Below are 16,699 nucleotides of genomic sequence, written 5' to 3'. Positions count from 1 at the left end.
ATATCGAATTCATTAACACGGACTTTAGGGGCTTTTTTCGTAATGTTCCTGTAAAAAGTATTTTATTTTATTTTTATTGCTACAAATTACGATGCTTTATTTATATAAAAAAAGCAAAAATAAATTCTTGCGTTTTTTATTTACTACTGCAAACCATAACTTTAGTAAAGGTATTTTTTTGTTTAAACAAAATAATACATTTTCACTAAGATTTAAATAAAAATAATTAGTTAATTATATTTCGCGATCATTATTTGGTAAAGACTGAAAATTTTATTAAAATTGGTTAATTTCCTGATTTTTTGGTGAATTTTTAAGTAAAGGGAGGGGTCAAAATGTTAATACAGCATTCATTTTGCCCGTACCTAAAACAGTAGTTCGACTAGTTCAAATTAAAATTAAATATTCATTTTTTAAAACATACTTGATTTTTAGATCGTCATATATTTTATTTTTTAATGAATCGGATATACAAAAGAGTAATTTACAAAAGAAATCGCAACACGCCTTAAACATTGGCAAATATAATCTAAACTTGATAGGACAGTAATTCGGTACACTTAAATAATAAAATGGCATTTTACCACGGCCGTGATTTTTACACGAAGAACGAAATAACGATTACACCGTGTAAAGATTACCTGAATTAATTGTTCTTTAGGAGTTGATTTTTTTCTTTAAATGATTTCACGTTTAAATCGTGTTTACATCTTTTAATTTTGATTTTTTTTTTATATTTTCATATATTTTATTAGTAATGAATTGCGCACACAAAACAAAAGTTGTAAATCCTTTAAAAAATCTGTTTTGAACACAAAAGAAGGAGAAGAAAAAATATCACGCGTTTTATTTATTTATTTATTTTTCGTATTGAATTCCTCGAATGAAAGGTAAGTTTTTTTTGTTTTTTTTGTTTCTTTCACGCTTAAAAAGATTAACAGAGATACATAGAGATTCGAAAAAGTGGTCAAAAATCAAATATACAACAAATAAATGTTACCAGTGGCTATAAAAGTTATTTTGGTACTAGTGCACTTACTGCACATCCATGCTGAATTAATAACGTTATTATTTAAAAAGCCATTCTTAACATGAGGAGGGGGAGGGTGTTTTGTACCTATTCTATACTTTAACCTTACAATTGAATAAAAAAAAAACATCATAAAACTTTAATTAAACTTGGAAATACGATTTAAAAAATAGCGCGGATACGTAAGTGCACTAGCAGTAACGTGGATTCCATGAACAAAGCTTCTTTCTTAGAACTGCACGCCTGTGGAACTCTGTTCCGTCTGCCTGCTTCCCACCGGACTACAACTTGGATGTCTTCAAGTCCAATGTTAACAAATTCCTAATGAACCGCCCCCTTAAGTAAACACTTCATCAAATCTCCACACTAACGTAATGTACTTGCAATAACCCTTATCCCTGAGTGGCTTCCGGGCCTTGATAAGTGGTGATCACTGTGTAAAAAAAAAAAAAAAAAAAAAACTACCTGCAGCCTTTGTTAGTATTTTAAAGTTGATTTAAACGTTATTTATTTCATTTCTAATAATGAGTTTTTACGAGTTGTAATAATTCAAGATGGCGAAAACTGAACACCCACCACCCTTCTTGTTCGTTGAGAAGAGCCTCGTTTTCAAGTTCACTTTCGCGCCCTTTCGTTGACGGCCTTTTTTACGCTACACATCTCTGCGGACATTTTTTGAGTGTCCATTTTTTTGTTTTGTTTACATTTTTAAGAAGTTCCGTCCGTGTAAGAAAATAATTAAGATTTCTAAACAAGTAAGACTGGAGTTTAGGTGGAAAAATAATCTGAAACCCTCCATCACTAGGTGTATCAGAAAATGGCCATTAAAAATGATGATCAGAACTTTAATAATTCAACTTACTATTTTTCGAAGCTTATAACTACTTGAAAAATGTAATTCAAACCCTATTTTTTTTTTCAATTAAAGGAGCAAAGACCAAATTAAAAAAAATAATAATAACAGGTGTAATAGCAAATTATGCAATTTTTTTAAGCGATTTTCTTTAAAAAGAAAAAAAAAGAAAGAAAATCGACATATTTTGACTTGCTTATAAATATATGTATATATAAATGCCAAAAATCACTAAAAAAAATACTATTAAATGGGTAGTTCCATTCGTCATTGTTAAGAATTTATCCATATTTATATTTTAAGTTCCATGTATTTTTTAAATAAAAGGATGTTTTTTAAAGCGAGGGTCGTAGAAAATCGCATTTTCATAACGTGTTTTGTGCCAAGCTTAAAAGAGCTCCTCCTACTATGAAATTTATCAAATATGGATTCGTCAAAGGGACATAAATAATGTCTCTTTTTTATTGCATGTGTTAACCAAAATTAGTATTTTTCGTCCTCTGTAGTTAAAAAGAAACACACATTCACTTATAAGTTTTTCCCCTAAAACAAAAACTCAAGTTCACCGATTTTTAAAAAATGCTCTTAGTGAAATACGCGAGTTTTTGATTGATATATTTTAATACTTCTTTACGGACTGAATTTTTTTTTTTAATATCTAAAAAAAGAAAACATTGAATGAAATAGAAAAATTTGCTGTCATCGTCCGGTATTTACTTGACGATATAAGCATAACATGAGCTTTCATTAAAAAAAAAAAATTTTAAAATCAACGTGGTTACAAAAAAAAAGGTTTTACACTTTGAACTTTACAGGTAAATTTCCAAAAAAAACTATTCTTTTTTTTTTGTTGTGTTTTAAATTAGAATATTTTCTTTATTTTCTTTTAAAATAAATTCATGCAAGTTGATTATGTAGTGAAGTTCACATCTATTCGATGTAGCAGCCTTCAGCCTCAATCATAAGAAATGAATACTTGGTAGATGACAATAATCAGGGTAGCTTGGTGTTGTGCGAGGTCATGTTGGTGATGTTCTCGAGGTATGCTTTTATCTTCAATTTGTGATATATAAAATATATATATATATAAAAGATATATATATATATATATATATATATAAAAGAAATATATATATATATAAAAGATATATATATCTTTTATCTTCAATTTGTGATATATAAAACTTTGGTACATAAATTATTAAAATTTTAATAGACATTTAAAAATGGGGAGGGGGTTAATTTAAAAAAAAACGTTTGTCTAAAATATTATATTGGGTTTATTGGAAAGAGCATAAACTTTCACATTGACCCTGAAAATATCGTAAAAATTGAATCAATAGATAAAAATCAAAAACAAATAGATAATTTTGTTTTTAGTTTTTCCTGTAGCATCTTAAACATTTATACTTTTTGGATATTTTTAAAGGCTGAAACAATTTGTTATAATATTTTTTGTAATTCCTTATTTGCAGATATTTATTTGAACCGCAATAACAAAAAGAAAAAAAAGAAAGATTTAAAATTTATTTTAGGTTTTAGGATTAACCAAATTTTTTTTTTTTATTATTTGGCTTTTTGTATAACGATAATATTTTGAAGGAAGATGGACGGTTTTAGTGAACACTTTTTTATTTGGTTTATTTTTAAGACGGCATCATTTTTTTAGAGTGACATATGTCCACCATTTTTGCTTTATAAAATTTTGACCTATGTGTAGAATAGAATAATTTTCGTACAATTGTAAAACGCCCGAGAATTGCAAGTTCCGACTAAAAATGTCCTTAACAGTCAGCGGTGAATTCCAAAACAAGTTTGCTGTGTGCTTATCACATTCGAAAATCTAGGTCAACACATTTATATGGTATGTCGCTGCCCTGGTGTTTGTATCGGGGGGGGGGGGTTAAAAAAGTTTTGGTAGGTAAGTAGGAAGGATCGAACCCGAAGCCTTGAGGCGAACTTGGAAAATAGAGTGTGAAAAAAAGTGAGACATTAACTGCTCGGCCAGCAAGAAATAGTAACGAAAACATGTTTGAATTTATTTAAGTATTAAGAATTGGCAGGTGCCCGCACTTAATGACTTTATGAGGTCAAGTTAACTTTCATTGTGGGGCAGTTTTTTATTTACTGCGGGGCAGTTTTTTTTGTTTTTTTTTTGTTTCCCCAAGATGTTATACATTTAACACATCAGGGCTTAATATAATGTTTACCCTATAAATAAACATATCTGACTTTTTTCCTAAGATATCAAAGGAGAGAAAATGACTTTCAAACATTCATAGAATGTTCCAGTTATTTCCATAACTGAATCAGGATTCAAATGTCTGTAAGATGTTTGCGTAACTAAATCTGTATTGACCAATGATATTCGGCAATTAATACGTAAATATTGAATTATCTAGCTTTCTAGTACGGTAGAGAGAACACACCTTCTTTGCAGCAGCCGTGGTGATGTTCTCAATGTAATTGTTCCAACTCATGTTTCCTGTGAACGTTAGGCCAAGGGGTTTAAAAGATGTACTTTCAGATAAAGAGTCATTGGCCATTGCTATTGGTGGTAGAGAAGGTTTCTTGTAATTATTGAAGGAAACAAGTTTAGTCTTGGCAGCATTGACTGTGACCATCCATTTTTGTCCCCATTCCACTACAGATCAGAGGTCATCCTCTAGTGTTTCTGCTTTGTTTGTAATTAGAAGTACCTTATTAATTATCTCATTTAGTCAATAGTTTTTACAACAAGGGATATATTTTAATCTAAGAAAATATAGGGGAACCTGGGGCAAAACGAGATAGCGGGGTAAAACAAGACACCACAGATAACTGAAACAGAGAGAGAGAGAGAGAGAGAGAGAGAGAGAGAGAGAGAGAGAGAGTGAGAGAGAGCTCTTTTGGCGTAACTAAATCTTTGTTAATCAATGATATTCAGCAATTAATACGTAAATACTGAATTATCTAGATGCCAGTTAATTAAAAGTACCTTATTATCTCATTTAGTCAATAGTTTTTACAACAAGGGTTATATTTTAATCTAAGAAAATATAGGAGAACCTGGAGCAAAACGAGATAGCAGGGTAAAACAAGACACTACAGATAACTGAAACAGAGAGAAAGAGAGAGAGAGCTCTTTTGCAAGGAGTCTGATTAATAGATCACGTGGTAACGCCTTGCCGCCAACGTCTACCATTGTTTTATTCAGCCCCGTACATCAAAAATGGGTAAGTATTCAAAATTTATCTATTTTGATCTATTTTTATGGTTCTGCTGAAATCGTGTTCTTTCCGAAAATGATACAGATTTGTCAAACAAGAATTAACGTTCTGACAGATATTTTTTTTTTTTTTACAAGTGTGTCACCACTTATCAAGGCCCAGAGGCTACTCGAGGATAAGGGTTAATAGGTACACGTTAGTCATTGTGATTTTAGCATAGTAAACAGTGGGAATTTTGTAACTTGGATTAATTAGGGGGACGATTCAATTAGAACTTGTTCACATTGGACTTTTTCTTTTTTTTTTTTCATAGGTATCAACTCATTATCAAGGCCAAGAGGCCACTCAAGGATAAGGGTTAAAGAGTGTACAGTAGAAATTGGGCAATATAATAATCATTAGTAATGAAAATTTGTTAAATTTGATAACTTATATGGGACGGCTCATCAAGAACTTATTTACGTTAGACTTGAAGACAACCATATTGTAGTCAGCCGGAAAGCAGGAAAACGAAAGACAAATTCTATCTGCTATGGTAATAGATTAATCAGTTTGACCTACTTAAGCCTGGCATTTGTGAGCTTTGTGAAGACTGACTTATTCAGACCAAGATCCGTCTCATTTTGCCCCAAGCATGGGGAAAAACGGGACAATACAGTTAGCTGAATAAATCATCTGTATTTCTTTTGAAAATAATTTCTCATCTTTTTTTTTGTTGTGGCATTATTTTCCAATAATTTGAATGTTCGATACAAAGAATATGGTTTATATGTCAATGCTACCTTTGATTCGACAGTTCTTTTTCCCTTAAGTATCTCGTTTTGACCCAGGTTCCCCTACATCTCATAAAATATGACAATATGTGGATTATGTTATGTGTGGTAAAAATTTTAAATGTTTTAATAAGTTTTAATTTGCAATCTACCCATCTCTCAAGATGTCGTCGTCTATCTTTCTCTTACTCTCTCTAAAGATATTTACTTATATATAGGGTAGAACGATAAAATTGTTGCCTTAAAAGAAAACCATATAGCATTGTTTTAAAACTGTTTTTGAAAAAATAAATTCATGCAAGTTGATTATTTAGCGGAGTTCACATCTATTCGATGTAGCAGCCTTCAGCCTCAATCATAAGAAATTAATACTTGGTAGATGACAATAATCAGGGTAGCTTGGTGTTGTGCGAGGTCATGTTGGTGATGTTCTCGAGGTATGCTCAAATAAAATAGTTCAGCAAATTCAGATATTTACTCATATATAGGGTAGAACGATAAAATAGTCGCCTAAAAGCACTACATCATTATTTTAAAACTGTTTTTGAAAAAATCAATTCATGTAACATGATTACGTAGTGGAGCTTACATCTATTTAATGTAGCTGCTTTCAGCCTCAATAATCACTTCGATGTGGGCCCAGAACTTGAAGCATGCCTTTTCCACAAGCGCCAGTGGGAGCTCAGCAAATACTCGGCGGAGGGCGATAATCAGGTTAGTTGTGCCAAGTCATGTTGATGTTCTCAACGTATGACCAAAGAAAGTAGTTCAGCAAATTCATATCGGGAGAAGAGGGAGACCAGTGAGAGATGGATACATAGTTGTAGCACTTCTGTAGCCAAGCCTGGGACTCTTTGGACTTGTTGGCCAATGCCAAGTCCTTCTGCCATACACAGGGTCTGCCAGCGACCACCTGACTGCAGCAGGGGATCACCACACCTTTCAGCAAATTCAGATACTCTTTTCTGTTGACTTTTAAGCTGACTTAAAAGATGTTAGGTGACAAGACGTCGCCCTCACTTGAAACCGCACCAAAACTATAACATTAACCGTACCTGGAAACTTTGATCATCGAAATAATAGGATAGACAAGATGTAAATATATAAGAACAACAAAAATATATACAAATGAACAAAAAAAAACAGATTTTATTGTAGCTTTTCCAACCACATTAATGAACAATAGTTACTTACAAATGGATTTAAAAAATGGTTGGCCTACAAGAAAATGGCCAATGCCGGTTTTGCTATTCAGCTATAAGTGGACAATATAAGACCCTTTTATGTAAATCGTCTTGATATTTTTGATAATTTTTTAATATTTGTATATCAAGTATATTTCGGTGCTTCAGGAAAGCAGAAACAATTGTATGCTATAGAAACTTTTATACAATGAACCTATAGAAATTCTCTCATTATAACAATGGTGTGTGTGTTCGTCAATCGGAGTCAATTATGACCATAGACAACTAGTTGTGTGTCCGCAGGTGGTTGATCAGTCCAATCCAGGCGCGGAAGCCCCTGCCACATGTTGGACACCAGTGGCTGAAGAGGGGCACTTCAGCATCTCGGGCTTTTCGCGCAGCGCGCTTCTCTTTTGCAGATTCAGTTCGTCTTGCCTCCGTGAGCAGAGAGCCCTCGTGTACCAAGCGGCGCCAGGATAGTTGTCAGTGACTAGCGCTGGAAAGAGATTTAAGTGAAGGAGGCTTGCGCAGGACCAATCTCACTCTCTCTTCCGAAATAAGCCTCGTAATATCGTTCAGAAATTATTTAAAAACAAGTGAAGCATGCATGGTCCCCTGTGAATGCACAGTGAACGAAGAATTAAAAAAAAATTACTAAGTTCAGCCCCCCCCCCATTTGACCCCAAAAGTCCACAGGGGACGTCAAATCCTGGTGAAAATGAACAAACGGTGCGGTTTTAGGCCTTAACATATGTAAATTTGAGTTTTGTACCATGCAAAAAGAGAAATGACTAAATCCATCATTTACCCCCTCCCCATTTAGCCCCCAAAGTTCCTAAAGCCTTAACATATTTAAATTTGAGTTCAATACCATGCAAAACTGCTAAATAGACATACACAGAAAATTTTGGACAAATATGGTAAAATAGTCACAAAAATGGAGTGTTTTTATATAATTATAACAGTTATAACTTTGCTGGAGGGATGCGCAGTGCACTGGCCAACTGCCTGAGGGGCTCCACTCGTGATTTTCTGTCTGTATTTACTCCCATAGGTGGACTGTCGTCCAGGACTGATGAGCTCCACCTGCCCAGCTGTAACCCAGCGAAGGGGGGTTTATGGGTACTGCACCTTACCCAGGGGTGGCCCAGCACAGCAGCAATCAAGAGGTAGTGACATTCTCCTCAGACACCAGATCTCCTGATCTGGGTCTTGCTGCCGGATGTAGTTGGTCCTGGTTATGACACTATGACAATGGTAAACATTACATCATTCATATATAATTTTTCTTATTTTTACACTACAATTAAAAGTATAACTTCCTCTTTGAATCACTGCAGAAAGGAAATGAAATGTAGATCCAGATTATATATTTTCTTCGTTAAAATTTACTAAAAATGATATACGAAAAGCAACAGGTCTTGATAGTGAAAAAGAAAATGTTCATACATAAACCGTCTGCAGATACACAGAAATGTCACCATTATTTTATTTGTTAGAAAAATTATAAATTATATTTATTAAAAATAATGTAGTTCTTTATCAATTTAGAATTAGTTTTAATGAATTTATTATTTCATTTACTGCTGAGAGAAAGATGGCATTTAATAGTGATATGATCCCGGAAAAATCATTGTCTTGTTTCACTTTGAGTAATAAATTTCCTAGCCTAGATTCTAAGCTGCGCCGTTGTCAATAAGTAAGAATTTCGCCAACAAAATAAGCTCAGCATTGTAAAAATGTTATTTTGCTTCAAATGAGAACTGCAACAACTTTGATGCGATCATTTGGAAAAGATGATCTACCCTTGATTCTGAGTCGTACTCGCTCGATATTTGCCTTTAAGATCTTAGAGACGTTCATGGTCGGCTCTAAACAGAGGGAATGTCTCTTAGGTTTGAGCGTGATTACTCTCTAGAATTTTCGAGAAAAGTATAATGATGGTGCTTTATTTTAATCGCTTTTTTACACCTATTATGAAACTCAACGTAGTTTATTTTACATGTACATATTTTCGATTTTCCCGTTTTTAATTCTTCGATACATCTTAAAAAAAGCGAGGATTAAACCTGTTAACTGACTCCATCCTTGATTTTTTCCCCCATTTGTCGCCCATTTTCTTTATTTGAGAACGTATTTTATATTTAATCATGAATTAAAAAACGTTTTCCCCTCATGATATATATATATATATATATATATATATATATATATATATATATATATATATATATATATATGCGAACATGGGTGTCCGGCGTTGCCCGGTTATTTGGAGGTGTATGCTGAGCAAAAAATAAAGTGGAAGAAGACAGGCTCGAACCCGTACGGCAAACGAGGAGAAGAACTGGGGGAAACCTGATGTCTTTGCTGTTATGACTATGTCTAGTAAAAAAATATCCATATTTTTCTAATATCTCTTAACTTTTTAGATTAAATTAATGTAGATGTTTTGAGTTCAGAGAATTAATAACAATAAACAAACAGAATTTAGTATAATATTGCTACTAATTTTTAGATTTAAGGTTTAAATAAACAGCTCCAACAGGAATTGGAATGCACTCTACTAAAACCTGATTGTCACAAATGATAAATATTAAAAATGCAATGTAAACGTGAGGGCACTTTAGAAGAACGATAAGCAACAAAGTCCTGTTTTAAAAAACGGAGAAAAAATGCCATTGAAAGGTATGAAATACTCCACACTGCTTTTAGACCATCTTGTATAAATCGATCAGCTGTTTTTGAGTTCTGTGGGAAATTCTAGGAAATCAGGGAGTCTCTGGGGGAATGATGAGAGTCGTGGGAGGAGTAAGGAAGTCAGAACGCCAGAATTAATTTGCGAAATAAAGAATTTCATGGATAAGGACCATTGTGTGTCTATAGAAACGCTAAGTGCACAGCTTGATGTAAGTGTTGGAACTGTACAAACCATTAGTCACAAGAAACTGGAGATGTAGATTTGCACAAAATTTTTCCGAATGGGTGTTTTTATTTACATAGGCATCACCACTTATCAAGACCAAGAGGTCACTCGAGGATAAGAGTTGAAGGTACAGTAGTCAATTGGATAATATAGTAATCGTTAGTAATTGAAATTCGGTAAATTTGCTAACTTAAGTGAAACGGCTCATCAAGAACTTGTTTATGTTGGTCGGAGAAAATAAGAAACAAAGGCGTTTTCATGAAAGGAAGAAGATTGTTTAAACAGTTTCTCACACTATGATCGAGACATTTCTGCCTGAGTTTTTTGTTTATTACCTAAGCTCAATGGAAACCTTAGAGACTTTTGTAATGAAATAATTGACGTAAATGGCTGTGACGAGGGTCATTGACAGGCTCACATGAGAGGACTTCAATTGGGCCTTCCAGAAGTTGTCAGAATAGTACAACAAGTACATTGCTAGGTGTATCAGAATTTTTGTGGGAATTTTTGACACCACTAACACGAAACTGCAAATAAAATATAAAAAAACTGATAATTTTTCTTTTAAAAGTGGGTTGTTTATTTTCTTTATGGATTATACTTCCAAAATGAACTACTAAAGTTGTTTTAAAAGTAATAGAATTTTTTTTATTTTTTAAAAAATAGTAATGGAATGAATTGAATTTTACGAACTCAGTAGTTTTCAATTTTTAAACTTTAAATATCTATCAAAATTTTTCTATTGATTCAATTTTTACGATATTTTCAGGGTCAATGTAAAATTTTATGCTCTTTCTAATAAACTGAATATAATATTTTAGACAAACGTTTTTGTTTTAATTCACGCCCCACCATTTTTCAAGTGTCTATTAAAAATAAAATAATTAATTTACTCACCAAAGTTTTATATATCACAAATTGAAGAGAAAAGGTCAATAAATAATATATTCAAATTTTTTAAAAAAAGTAGAGTTTTTTAGAAATTTACCTGTAAAGTCTGAAGTTTAAAACTTTTTTTTTAAACCACGTTTTTTTTGTTTTTTTTGTCATCTTTTTTAATGAAAGTTTGGTCCTTGCTCCTTTAATTGAAAAAAATAATTAGGGCTTGAATTACATTTTTCGAGTAGTTATAAGCTTGGAAAGACAGGGGGTTCAAATGATTTCACGCCTCCCATTTTGAAATGTCCATTAAAAAGTAATAATTAATTTACTCACCAAAGTGTTATATATCACAAATTGAAGATAAATGATCAATAAATAATATATTCAAATTTAAAACAAAAAAGTAGTGTTTTTTTAGAAAATTTCCTGTAAAGTCCGAAGTTTAAAACCCTTTTTTTTTTTAAACCACGTTGTTGGTCCTTGCTCCTTTAATTGAAAAAACAATTAGGGCTTGAATTACATTTTTTGAAGAGTTATAAGCTTGGAATTTCTGACACCTAGTACATTGCAGTTTGAGAAGATTATTGTGAAGGAGACTAGAGTTTCATGTGTATATTATAAATAAAAGTGCCCATTTGCAAAAAGTCTGGAAAATTATTTAAGGCAGCTCGTACCTATTTGTGAATGGAAATACAAAAAATATTTAATTTATATTTATTTACAGATGTTCCTGCTATAACGAGGTTATTCAATTTTAATGGATAATCGTTTTTTAAACATTATTCATTAGAAAATTGTTTCCTTATACGAAAAACATCAACGATACCTATGAGAACATTTGCTGGATACTACAATGGCATAATTTTTGAAATTCTGCTGGAAACATCACACATCTCGAAAGTAATATATATATTTGTTAAATATGTATTTAATGTTCAAATAAATAAAAATATGAACAGATTGATTCAGAAACTGCAGAAAAGTATGTTACTTCGAAAACGACAATACTTTATGAAGTTCAGTGAATTATTGCAATAAGAAATATCTCTTCAAGGAAGCAATACTATGGAAATGCTAAATTCCTGTTAAGTAACTAATGTTTCTCTTAGTATGAAATCAATTATGCTTTAACATCTGTGAATTAAGATTAAAAACCGAAAATAAAATACCATATTAGTCATAATGAATTTGATGATCTTATTTTAGGATCAATTTTATTGAAACATGCAAGCCCACAGTGCTGTAAAGACACATTATTGTGAAGTATGTGGATATTCCTGTTCAAAAAAATCAAATTTAATAAGACATATCAGAACTCATACTGGGGAAAAGCCATATTCTTGTGTAGTTTGTGGATATTCTTTTTCGAGAAAATCACATCTAATGATACACATGGGAACTCACACTGGGGAAAAGGCATACTCTTGTGAAGTGTGTGGATATTCTTGTTCTGAAAGTTCATCGTTAGTGAGACATATAAGAACTCATACTGGGGAAAAGCCACATACTTGTGAAGTGTGTGGATATTCTTGTTCTGAAAAATCAAAGTTAGTGACACATATAAGAACTCACACTGGGGAAAAGCCACATTCATGTGAAGTGTGTGGATATTCTTGTTCTGATAAGTCAACGTTAGTGACGCATATAAGAACTCACACTGGGGAAAAGCCATATTCTTGTGAAATGTGTGGATATTCTTGCTCTGCTAAATCAAGTTTAGTGACGCATATAAGAACTCACACTGGTGAAAAGCCATATTCTTGTGAAATGTGTGAATATTCTTGTTCTGCTAAATCAAGTTTAGTGACGCATATAAGAACTCACACTGGGGAAAAGCCATATTCTTGTGAAATGTGTGATTATTCTTGTACTGTTAAATCAAGTTTAGTGAAACATATGAGAACTCACACTAATTAAAAGACGTTTCAATTATACCAGTCATCATAGGAGCAACTGGGCTTATGAAAAAGAACTTTAAAAAGTACATAGCAAGTATACCCGGTGAACCAAGTGCAAGTGAAATACAAACGATTGCACTGAAAGGGACGGCTAGAATCCTGAAAAGATCTCTTGGTTGGACTCACTAAAATAGGGGTAAATGTCAGACATCTGGTTGGATGTCCCATCCCCTAGAAGAAAAAGTTTAAGAAAAATGAAAAAAAAAAAAAATGGAAACTAAGGAAACTTGAAGACCAAAACAATTGAGCCAGTCTGGAAAATTAGGCTCCAACAGAAAATGTTAAAACTCCTAAAGGAAATTTCTTGGCTATCTGCCTTTTTTGTTATGTGACAGTCCAGGGGAAAAATTAAAAAAGAAGATGAATAAACTTAAAACCGACTATTCTTTTCATAAGCAGGTAAGCTAAGAGCTAAAGTAGCAGAAACCCAAGATTCAATAAATTAAAAATAAATAAAATAAAATGGAATCCATGTCATTGAATAGATTGTTTGACAAGAACCCAAGGAGGGTGTACAGAAACCTAATTAAAGAGGAAATCAAAGTAAAGTAGCCACCGACACAGGAAGAAGTGGAGTCATTCTGGAAGCCGCTGAATGAGGACCCCAAACAACATCAAGAGATGGCGTGAATAAATACAATTAAAGAGGCTGTCAAGGAAAAACAAGATATGCTACCACTGAAAATCACAAAAGATGCTGTATGAAAAAAAAAATCATTAACTTTAGTAACATTAAAAGCCCAGGAATTGATAAGATTCCAAATTTCTTGCTTAAAACCTCACAGCACTTAATGAGCATTATGCACAGGCATTTAGTCATGTTTTTAGCGGCAAGGAAGATTCACCAGAATGGTTAACTCTTGGCAAAACGACTGATACACAAAAGCCAAGAGACTTATTTGCCCAATAAATACAGACCCATCTGCTGTTTCGCAACTACATACAAGTGATTTAAAGGAATAATTGCAGATGCCATCTATCAACACCTGACCGATGGCGAGTACCTCGATAATGAACAAAAAGGATGTAGCAGGAATAAACTGGGCATGCCTTAAAAAAACAAATGATTATGTGTCGATATTTCCTACCGACGAGTGGGGGGGGAAGAAAAGACGTTTAGCTTGCAACGAAAAATTACCTCGTTGCTTACAAGCAAACGTATTCTTGTAAATATAACGCGCTGTTAACAGTTGTCGTACCGGTCTGATAGATCTCTAACAACGACAAGAACAAACTACAACAACAAGAAGCCTACTAAGGTGACTCATTTTATAGTCTTAATCTCTCGTTCAGCGAGATTGAAACGAGACCGGAATGTCGATTTAAGCTATAAGGAATAGACATCCTATTTTCTTCATTAACAAACACCAGGCCGGGCCGTTCACAGCCATGAGTGTCTTTCCCTTCCCAGCGAGCCACCCTCGGTAAGTCAATCAATTTAATTATCACATATGCTCTACACCACATGGAAGGGAAATACTGACTTCAAATCTCAGTGTTCAAGGTGATAGCCTGTCACCATTGCTCTTCTGCCTTACTATTTGTCGCACTCAGCAAGCTCCTAAAAATGTGATGCTGGGTACAGTCTTAATAGGGGCAGGAAAAAAGAAAAAAAGCAATAGAGTAAATCATTTACTTTTTATGGACGATCTCAAACTCTATGCAGAGACAGAAAAACTGATAGAAACCGTAAAGACTTTCACAGAGGATGTCTGCATGGAGTTTGGATTTGACAAATGTGCCAAATGCACTATAAAAAACAAGGGAAAAGGACAACATCCAAAAATATTCAGTACACTGATAGCTTTATTGAAGATCTAGGAGAGTATGCCACATATAAGTACCTCGTTATAGAGGAAAACATAACTGTGAAGCATGAAAAAATGAGACATAAGGTGGAATAATAATACAAATCACGCCTTAAAAAGATCCTCAAATCTGAATTAAGCCCCCAAAACAAAATAACTGCCATAAATTAACTTGCAACCCCTGTAATCTCATATGAGTTCAGTATTATTGATTGGCCTCAATGCAATTTCAATAGGCTAGATACAAAGACTATGACACTCCTAACCTTACATACAATAATAGATCGAAACAAATGTATGAACAGGATATACCTATCACGAAAAGAGGGTGGCCTCAGTCTCACTGAAATGAGCCATGCATATCGAGTCACCATAGTAAGCATGGGGCAGTATATTAAAAGCTCAACAGATATGACAATAGAAATAGTAAGGGACCACTATGAACGTCTAACCCAACAAACCTCAATCACAAAGCTTGATGAAAACTTTGGGGTGTCATACTGGAAAATACTGCCGAGGTATATGATGAACCTGTAACACATATTGCAAAAAAAAGAGAAAGAAATACACTGCAAGACACAAGAAAACAAAGATGGGAAGAACATAAAAGAACAGGAAAGTTCCTGGGGGAGCTTAAACAAGAGTATATAGACGGACGTTTCACTCCAATAGCTCAAGAGCAGGAGACTTCCATTTGACGAGGAAAGATGTGAATTTTTATATCCTTTTAATTAACTTCCCTTACTTTATGACATTTAAATACTTAAACAACTTTTTATTGTGATTTTCCATGTCTCACTGACTTAGCAAATAAGGTGTAAACCATTATAACTATTTGCTAATATTTTCTTCTCTGAAGAGATGGTAGACATGGAAGTCCTATCGGATAAGAAGTTATAATATTTCAAATGTATTCTTTGTATTACATAGAATAATAAAATATATTGTGATTTTAAATTCAAACATTTCACGTCATAAATTTTTAAATTCATTGAATGACTAAAATTTGATTTATTTGCTCTATCTTGTATATCGAGCAATTTTTATTTAGGTGGGATAATACTTATAGAATATTACTGCCAGTAATATCTTGTAAGTCAATGTCAAAATTACAGGTTTCCATACCAGCTGATTGTTGGATAATTTTATTCGGAAAAAAAAAAATATATATATATATATATATATATATATATATATATATATATATATATATACATATACACACCGATGTCAAATCTCACTTTTCCAATTCAATTGTTTCGATTTTTTTTATTCATTCATTTTTCAGATTTAGTCCACAGCTGTTTTTATTTTAGAAAATAAGGCCATTTTTACAAACCCTCATTACTCTTCTACTTTTTCTCGGTCCCAACGGGTGGCATAGTAACAAGATTTGATTGTGTATATAAAACTTTCACTAACTGTTTAATAACTTTTTGGATGCAAATATGATTCAATTCATATTTGTAGTTTCTTTTAATGCATTAATCTGAAAAATTTATTGTTCATTTTGCCAACCTCTTTCCTCTGGTGAGAAGAATTGTTATTTTAGAAACTCCGCGAATAAGGTCTTTCAAGTTTATTTGTAGTCCTTGTCGGATAATTAAAAATTTTTTATACTAAAATTACGAGCAAACAGCTAATAAAACATGTTAAAAAAGAGTTAAAAGCATATTTAATCTGAAAAGGAAACACTTGATAAGTGGATAGTAATAATTTTATTGTAATTATATATATATATATATATATATATATATATATATATATATTGTGACATTCGCTGTGGGTATGTATATAATTAATATATACAAACTCGGGAAGGACCGATCAGTGAATGCGCTAAGCTATGGTTCTCCCTTCTAGAATCCAAAGCGCGCTGAGGTTAGATGGAATAATGTTTCCATTGTGATATTTTATATACATCAAATAACAAAGAGAAGAAAAAAAAAACAAACGGCGGATTATATTTTTATTCCAAAATCACGGGTGCATCACGCGCGATTCTTCTTTTATTATTAAATGTAGAAAAGTATGGAGAGGGAGATTCTCTTGGTTGTTTTTTTTTATATAAAAAAA

General features: G+C 32.7%; 1 long non-coding RNA gene across 1 annotated transcript; it reads left to right on the top strand.

Moving 5' to 3' along the window:
* The first annotated feature begins 609 nt into the window (after positions 1 to 609).
* Positions 610 to 15,591, top strand: LOC145270537 (uncharacterized). The gene is made up of 2 exons (XR_013865427.1): positions 610 to 890; positions 11,582 to 15,591. It is a non-coding gene; the product is annotated as an uncharacterized LOC145270537 (long non-coding RNA).
* The last annotated feature ends 1,108 nt before the right edge of the window (positions 15,592 to 16,699 follow it).

The sequence above is a fragment of the Euprymna scolopes genome, chromosome 46, assembly GCF_053919585.1.
Source record: "Euprymna scolopes isolate OS-2025 chromosome 46, ASM5391958v1, whole genome shotgun sequence".
In the NCBI taxonomy this organism is placed as follows: domain Eukaryota; kingdom Metazoa; phylum Mollusca; class Cephalopoda; order Sepiida; family Sepiolidae; genus Euprymna; species Euprymna scolopes.
Note: the sequence above shows the minus strand (reverse complement) of the source record. Positions and strands in the feature narration are given on the sequence as shown.